Source organism: Ursus arctos, unplaced genomic scaffold (genome assembly GCF_023065955.2).
Source record: "Ursus arctos isolate Adak ecotype North America unplaced genomic scaffold, UrsArc2.0 scaffold_55, whole genome shotgun sequence".
NCBI classification, from domain to species: Eukaryota; Metazoa; Chordata; class Mammalia; order Carnivora; family Ursidae; genus Ursus; species Ursus arctos.
The window spans coordinates 347,501-356,271 of NW_026623073.1; positions in this window are offsets into that span (position 1 = coordinate 347,501).

An 8,771-nucleotide genomic window follows, 5' to 3' on the forward strand; every position below is an offset into this window, starting at 1 on the left:
TAGATAGATGACAGATAGATAGATACATATAGCTAGATACAGATGTATAGCTAGATACAGATAGATATAGATAGATACAGATCTATAGCTATAGCTACCTATCTATCTCTCTATCCATCCTCCACATCTGCTTTATCCATTCATCTGTCAATGGACATCTGGGCTCTTTCCATAGTTTGGCTATTGTGGACATTGCTGCTATAAACGTTGGGGTGCAGGCACCCCTTCGGATCACTACATTTGTATTTTTGGGGTAAATACCCAGTACTGCAATTGCTGAGTCGTAGGGTAGCTCTAGTTTCAAATTTTTGAGGAACCTCCACACTGTTTTCCAGAGTGGCTGCCCCAGCCTGCATTCCCACCAACACTGTAAGAGAGTTTCCCTTTCTCCACATCCTCGCCAACATCTGTCCTTTCCTGACTTGTTAATTGTAGCCATTCTGACTGCTGTGAGGTGGTATCTCATTGTGGTGTTGATTTGTATTTCCTTGATGCTAGGTGACGTGGAGACTTTTTTCATGGGTCTGTTGGCCATTTGGACGTCGTCTTTGGAGAAATGTCTGCTCTTGTCTTCTGCCCATTTCTTGATTGGATAATTGGTTCTTTGGATGTTGAGTTTGATACATTCTATAGAGATCCCCCCCTTTTTTTTTTTAAGATTTTATTTATTTATTTATTTATTTATTTATTTATTTATTTATTTGACAGAGAGAGAAACAGCCAGCGAGAGAGGGAACACAAGCAGGGGGAGTGGGAGAGGAAGAAGCAGGCTCACAGTGGAGGAGCCCGATGTGGGGCTCGATCCCAGGACTCTGGGATCCCGCCCTGAGCCGAAGGCAGATGCTTAACGCTTAATGACTGAGCCACCCAGGCGCCCCTCTATAGACATACTTAATCTGATTTGTCATTTGCAAATATCTTCTCCCATTCTGTCTGTTGTCTTTTGGTTTTGTCAACTGTTTCCTTCGCTGGGCAAAAACTTGTTATCCTGATGAAGTCCCAATAGTTCATGTTTGCCTTTCTTTCCCTTGCCTGTGGAGATGTGTCTAGCAAGAAGTTGCTGCAGCCGAGGTCACAGAAGTTGCTGCCTGTGTTCTCCTCTAGGATTTGGAAGGATTCCTATCTCCCATTTAGGTCTTTCATCCATGTTGAGTCTGTTTTTTGTGTTTGGTGTCAGGAAATGGTCCAGTTTCATTCTTCTGCATGTGGCTGTCCAATTTTCCCCACACCATCTGTTGAAGAGCCTGTCTCCCGCACGCCCCCCCCCCCCCATTGGATTTTTCCTGCTTTGTTGAAGATTAGTCGAGTATAGAGTTGAGGGTCCATCTCTGGGTTCTCTATTCTGTTCCATTGGTCTGTGTGTCTGTTTTTGTGTCAGTACCACACTGTCTTGATGATTACAGCTTTGTCATAGAGCTTGAGGTCCGGAATTGTGATGCCACCAGTTTTGGTTTTCTTTTTCAACATTCCTTTGGCTATTCAGGGTCTTTTCTGGTTCCATACAATATCCGTGTCCATTTTTGACTCTTGTGTCATTTACAGTTACCGTTCTGATGCTCTTGCAAAATATCGTTCAGCTTCAAGAAGATTCACAAAAAGGACCTTTGACAAATACAGGTTTCTGGTAACCTTCAGATCCTAAAATTAAACTATGAATTTCCAGAACATATGAAAAAGCTGCATTTAAACAGAACAAAAAGTAATAACATGGAACTGAATGAATTCAGGAAAATGATGACTGGGTTTTCTTGTTTGTTTTTTAAGAAAAAAAGATGAGCGTTTTTAATGACTCTGGTTCAAAACATTGTTGGTCCCCCTCCCCCAGTGTTTGCTCTTCCACGGTCAAGGAAATTTTTTCTCTTAAGATATCTACAGGGGCGCCTGGGTGGCTCAGTCAGTCGAGTGTCTGCCTTTGGCTCTGGTCCCGATCCCAGGGTCCTGGGATGGAGCCCCATGTCTTCTTCCGGCTCCCTGCTCAGCGGGAAGCCTGCATCTCCCTCTCCTACTCCCCCTGCTTGTGTTCCCCCTCTCACTGTCTCTCTCTCTCTCTGTCTCTCTCTGTCAAATAAATAAAACCTTTAAAAAAATGAAGGGAAAAAGAGAGAGAGAGAGAGAGAGAGAGAGAGAGAGAGTCGTGCTCTCTACCGACTGAGCCAGCCAGGTGCCCCTGGAAAGTCATCTTTCAGAGACACAAAGCATAGACTCAGATATGATGAGACAGCTTTAAGAAAGATCGATTTTATGGAGCCAATAAAGCCCCTTGGAAATGTTGGCCTGATACCTTACTTACAGTGTTCTCCTCAGTCTTACCAGGTGAGTAAAGAATGCCACCTCCTGACAGATGCAGGAACTTCAGGAAATTTGGAGGACCTCAAGATGAGAGAAATCGACCTCAACCTACAGGTCTTGCAGACAAATCCGATGGGAAATACTTGGCTTGGCTCTTGGCTTTAAAAAGGCAGTTAAAGGTTCAATCTAAAATTCCTTATAAAAAGCTACATCAAAGCAGATTTAAAAGAGGAAAGAAAGAAAGAAAGAAAGAAAGAAAGAAAGAAAGAAAGAGAAGAAAGAAAGAAAGAAAGAAAGAAAGAAAGAAAGAAAGAAAGAAAGAAAGAACCTTATATATGATTTGGTCAATTGCTATTTTTGCTGTGCTTACGTAGATGATTAGGCCATGTTTGTTAAAAACTGGGCTTGTTTTACAAACAAATTAATCTTCATTTGGCTATCTTTGACAGGAATGAAGGTGACTTTAGGGAGAAAGACTGTATTTCAATAACACACTTTTGTAGGTGTTAGGTGCTAGTTCTGATGAATTATCTTTGAACATATGTTGTTTGCCTATAAACCTGGACTGGATCCTGAATCCTTCGGGTTTCCTTGAGTCTCTGACTATGACTGTTCAAACTAAGGTTTCCAACATTCTCCCATTCTCTTACCTTACAATCATTAAGAACTGAAAGTGCCCTTTTTCCTGAAGTGTGGCAAGTGAAAGCTGGTCAACTTGAAATAAATTTCAGGGAAATGGCAACAATAGCTCGTACATAGACAATCTTTGTGCCTGTTGCTCTATGGGCCACTCAAAATGAGACATTTGAACTACACACCAGAAAAATTCGTCAGATTGCCCCTGCCCACCCTCACTCTATCTGAGGATGCTTCAAGCCTGACATCCTAGAGACCTTCTCACCGGTAGTACTCTGGACTTAGACACTGGGTTTATCCCTTGTTCCAACCATTAACCAGTGTTTTCCTTTTGTTTCCATAGAAATGCCTCTTATGAACTACCGGATTGCTTGCTGAATGAGGCCGAGTCTGTGATAGTTAACTCCGCTTGCGGCACCTCTATTAACTCCTGTTTGGAAATAAGAACCCATATAAATAGGGGCACCTGGCTGGCTCAGTCAGTAGAACATGCGACTCTTGATCTCGGGGTTGTGACTTCGAGCCCCACGTTGGGTGTAGAGATTACTTAATAAAGATATGTAAAGGAAAAAAAAAAAAAAGAACCCATAGAGGTAAAACCAAACACTAAGCTACTTGGCTACAAGAAGCCCTTAACCACCACGACCTTTGCCCCCCCCCCCCCCCGCCCCCGTCCTGGGGGGGAGGGGCTCAGGCTAATTTACCGGTCTGTACTCTCCGAGGCCCACGAGGCCCGCCGGATCAGATCAATCTGAGACAGAATGAGACAGTTGGGTCATGCTATGCTGTTACTATTCCATAGAGTATACTTGGGGATAAAATCAATGAAACCATGTAGAAAAATATCCAAGTTCTCAGATAAGGAACTATCTCTGAGACCCCCTCCAATAACACAAGGGACCAAAAGTTGCGACCTGCACTGTATCAGACCCTTCCATTCCAAAGCCTCTACTGCACCTTACTTCAGCTTGAGGCAGTGACAGAAGGCAGGCCTCTGTCCATGTTTCATAGAAATGGAATGAAGGACTGACACCCAGATGAGGTGAACTCTTCGGACATCCTCTTTCCCCTTTTTCCCCTTACCCTCCTCCCTCCCTCCCTCCCTCCCTCCCTCCCTCCCTCCCTCCCTCCCTTTCTTCCCAGAAGTTTGCAAGCTGCAGCCTAAGGGTTGGGGAAGTTTGGGAAAGCCATTCAGTGGAGAGAAGCCCCAGGCTCTGACTTTAACAGAAAGCTTTCTGCATTTGAATGATACGATTGAATGAGGCCCATTAGAATGGATCACCCTGACCCTCCCTTCAGCTGCTCCCCCATCCCCGCCCCCCCAACTGATGTTGTCCGGTCGAATTGGGAACCATAGGCTGCGGGGAGGGTGGGGAGGGGGGGAAGCGGGGATTTGCTGTTCGTCCTAAGTGGTGAACTAGGCCCCTGGTCCAAGGAAAAAATCATGCACGGGTACAGATGAGTTGGTGTCTCAAGGCCAAGTGGTCAAAGTGCTGGCAAGATTTCTGTGGATGTGGGGAGATTTGTTCTGGGACCACCCTCCCATATGTGTCTCTGGCTGAGAAGAGGGCAGGGGAGCCCTGTAGGTGGGTGGGGGTGAGGGGGGGCGGGACCCAGATCTGGAGCTCAGACTGGATTATAGACGCCTCCTGCCCCGGTGGGGAGGTGGCTGAGGGCTGAGGGCTGAGAGCTGAGAGCTGAGGGTGATGGGGCCTGCTCACGCTGATTCCTGCAACTCGGTTCCTTTTGGGAACCTTCTGTTGTTTCTGCCGAGGTGCCTGGGTGCTGCAATAACCAAAGCTAGACTCCTCTCCTTGCCTAGTTCTTAAAAGGTCTGATTCTCCTTTTTTCTTGGTAAAGGGACTGAGCTGCACCCTCCCATCCTGCAAGACCCCTTGTGCAAATACTTCCACTTGAAGGGTCCCTTCACCTTGTCCAGAAAATAAACAACACCCACCCACATCCACCCCATTGCCACAAACACCTAGCAAGCAAACAAAAAATCCAGCCGGTCTCCTTCTGCCTCGATGTACTTTAGAGAGTCACTCTCTTGGACACTCCTTAGGCTCAATTACATGCTGCTGTCTCCCTTTCTCTGGCACAATCCCATCCCTGGATGAGCCCCATATTATATTTGCACGACTACACTGCTCGTGTGAGCTGGAGACAGTATGCTGAAGTGACCGGATGGATGGTAGCACTGTAAATTTGAAATGACCTACACACCAAGTCATCCATAAACATGGTCCCTGGAAATCTTTGGCATTCACGTTCCTCTGATGAAATCATTGCTTTGGAACCCATCTTGTCCATGGTCTTCTAACGCTTACTCGCCCTCTGTTTGCCTGATATTTTGCCTGATTGTTTATGGAGAAATTAGATCTCATCTGGCAAGAGCTGAATCTGAATCCTCCGCTCACCCCAAGATGGAAAAGAATATGCACAAGCCCGCACCCCTCTTCTCTTTCTCCACTCTGTCAGAAGAAAATGTGGCCCTCCCTCCTCCTGTCCAAACCCAAACCCCAAACCCGAGATAAGCTTTAGATATAAAGGAAACCAGAGTACTGTTTTGAACTGTAGACACTTCTACAAAGCAGCAGCGGCGGCAGCAGCAGACACACACACACCCAACCCAACCCCCCCCCCCCCCCCCCGCCCCGCAGGTGCAAGGAGGGTACCTGACTCTCCCCCTTTTCTCCCCAGAAGCTTCCCCCACCCATCCCCCTGGAAGATGTCTTCCCTATGCCAGAAGGGGAGTGAGAGACATTCTTTTTTTAAAAGTTTTTAAAAAGATTTTATTTATTTGAGAGAGAGGGAGGGAGGGAGGGAGGGAGGGTGAGCGAGAGCCCACGCATGAGTAGGGGGGGAAGGACAGAGGGAGAGGGAGAGGCAGACTCCCCGCTGAGCAAAGAGGCCAAGGCAGGGCTCAATCCCAGGATGCCGGGATTGAGAGATCTGACTTCAGCTGAAGGCAGCCACTTAACCTTAACAGACTGAGCCACCCAGGTGCCCCGTGAGTAACATTCTGATCTTCAAGGACAGGAAGTTCAGAATGAGAATGAGAATTCTGGACAAACAGATCTTGCTTTTTTGTTTGTTTTGTTTTGTTTTACATCCTTAACGTTCCTATAGCCTCGCCACATTGTTGAGTTACCCTCCCACAATCGCCTCTCCTTGTTCAACCCAATATACAAGCATTTAGGGTTTGCTCCTTCTCAGGATCTTCGTTTCCTCAGGAGGGCTTTGTCATGTGACACTTGTAGGAAACAAATTTGTATGCTCCTTTTCCTGGTCATCTGTCTCATGTCAATGTCATCCTCAGGGTCAGCCACAAACCCTACGAGGATGGAGGTAAAGGTCGTGCCTTGGTGACATCTTCCTTTCCAGCATCTTTGAATTCTACCTCCTTCATGACCTTGTTCCTTCAGTGTGCTGCCCTGCTCTCAGCTATCATCCAAAAAATGCCACAAATATGGGCGATGCCTTTCCAAGCTAAACACACTCTTACCGTACGACCCAGCAATCCCACTCCTTGGTATTTATCAACGGCCCAAATGAGTTGAAAACTGACGTCTGCACAGAAACCTGCACACAGACGTTCACGGTAGCTTCATTCATAACTGCCTGACCTTGGAGGCAACCAAGAAGTCCCTCAGGAGGTCAATGGATATGTAGACTGGGGTACATCCAGGCCATGGAATGTTTTTCGGGGGCGTTGGAAAGAAATGAGCGAGCTATGGAACTATGGGTAGCTGTGGGGAGCCAGGTGGGGGAACCGTACATGTGTATTCCTGACTGAGAGAAGCCAATCTGAGATGGTGAACATAACTCACGGTTCCCACTAAATGTGACATTGTGGAGGAGACAGAACTGAAATCAGTAGGCTGGAGAGCAGAGTACAAACTGCAGCGGACAGCGTCATGGCCGGACAGGCGTTTAGAGAGGGTTTCTCCCCCTCTTTGACCAGGTTTTAGGTCAAAGGAGTGCAGCCAACATTGTAACCAAAGGAGGCAAAAATCTCCAGGACAAGGACTGCAAGCAACAGGAGTAGCTATTGGATGAGGCTCTAAAGGAAAAGGGTGGAGAGACTCAACCAGTTGGCATGCAAGTTGGCGAGAAATTTCTTCTCCCAGAGTATGGAGGCATCGAAGTAGTTGTAGGTGACATGGATTGTGACATTCTCAGAAAAGATGTAGCCTGAAATAAATCATTATTGAAACGGCGTCATGTGAAACTACCCAGTCCACTGAAGTTGTGCAGTCCTGCATTACGTAAATAATTTCCGTGTCTCTTTTTTATAATAAACGAATGATATCCACACTAGTAATAAGAAAGATGAAGGGAGGGAGGGAGGGAAGAAAAAAAAAAAAAAGATCTGTAGGCTGCCAGGGGTTTTGGCGGGGTTGGGGGTGTGGGGGGGGGTGATGAACAGGCAGAACACAGAGGATTTTTAAGGCAGTGGAACTACTGAGTGTGCTACTATGATGGTAAGATACCTTTGTCAAAACCCATAGAATGGACAACACCAAGAGTGAACCCTAGCGTAAACTCTGGACTCTGAATGGGTGATGATGATGCCTCAGTGTAGATTCATCCATTGTAATCAACACACCGGCTCTGGCACAGATGGGGGAGTGGGAAGCTCTGAGGGAGCACACCTGCGCCTCTGCATGTTGGGTGGTGGGGCGGGGAGCAGTGAGCGATGGCAGAGCAGGTGGCATATGGGTACCGTCCGTATTCGCCAGTCAGTTTTGCAGTGAACCCCAAATCGCTCTAAAGAAATAAATAAAGCCCCACTAGACAGACGGACAGATACGTACACACGTGTACACACACACACACACACACACACACACACACACACGCATGAAGGGACAAACACAAGAACAGACAGACAAGCAGACCTGATGTGGAGCTGCCAAGCACGCGGTCAAGAAAGAATTCTTGAGATGTTTCTGGTGCAACCAGGTGCTTTTATTATAGCATGGGGACGGGATCTGTGGGCGGAAAGAGCCGCACTGGGACTGTGAGGCGTTAACTGGTGATACAGTTTCTAGTGAGTGGGGGTTAGGGCTAAGGTAAGTCTCTAAGGAATTTGTGTATACTGAGAGCAAGGTCTCCGAGACCTTGCAGGGCTAGCTCTTGTCAAGGTAAGGTCGGTCCCTACTGTTTTAGCAAAGCGGGAGTCATGAGGCCCTTTAGATGTGTGTCAGTGGGCCACAGGTTGATAGAGGGGTGTTAGCATATTCTGGGCGTCTGTGGTTATGAGAGTGAAGTGACACTGACTACAGCAAATCCTCATCGGTAAAACGTTAAAAAAAAAAAAAAAATCCTTGAGAGAGTTGTAGGGCTGTTACACCCTGTATGTCTCAGGGATTTATCGGCGGGCTGCAAGTTGTAAGGAGACCTCATTGTCGCTTCATTTCTCTTGCCTTCGCTCTCCTCATCAAGTCCGACACCGACATTCCAGTTGGACAGTCTAGGCCCCGCGGTGGGGGGGGGGGGGGAGGGGCGGGGAAGGAGAGAGTCTCCTCTACCCTCTTGGGGGTCTCTGGCTGGGCCTAGGATGGCGACCGACACAAGAGATTCACGGGAGAAGGGCATACGACGGTTAGTGGGTGTTTACATGGACGGGGCAGGAGAGTAAAGACAAGGCATCAGCCAACTTGTGAAGAATGGAGAAGACAAAGGGGTTCGGGCAAGGGGCAGGCAGGTCGGTAGGCCGCGGTGAGAGACGTCCCCGGGAAGACAGGGGGTGGTCGAAGAGGGTTTATTGACGTGGATTGTTCAGACCCTAATTCTCCCGGTCCCCTCCCCTTGTCTCTGGTGATGAAGAATGTCTGTCT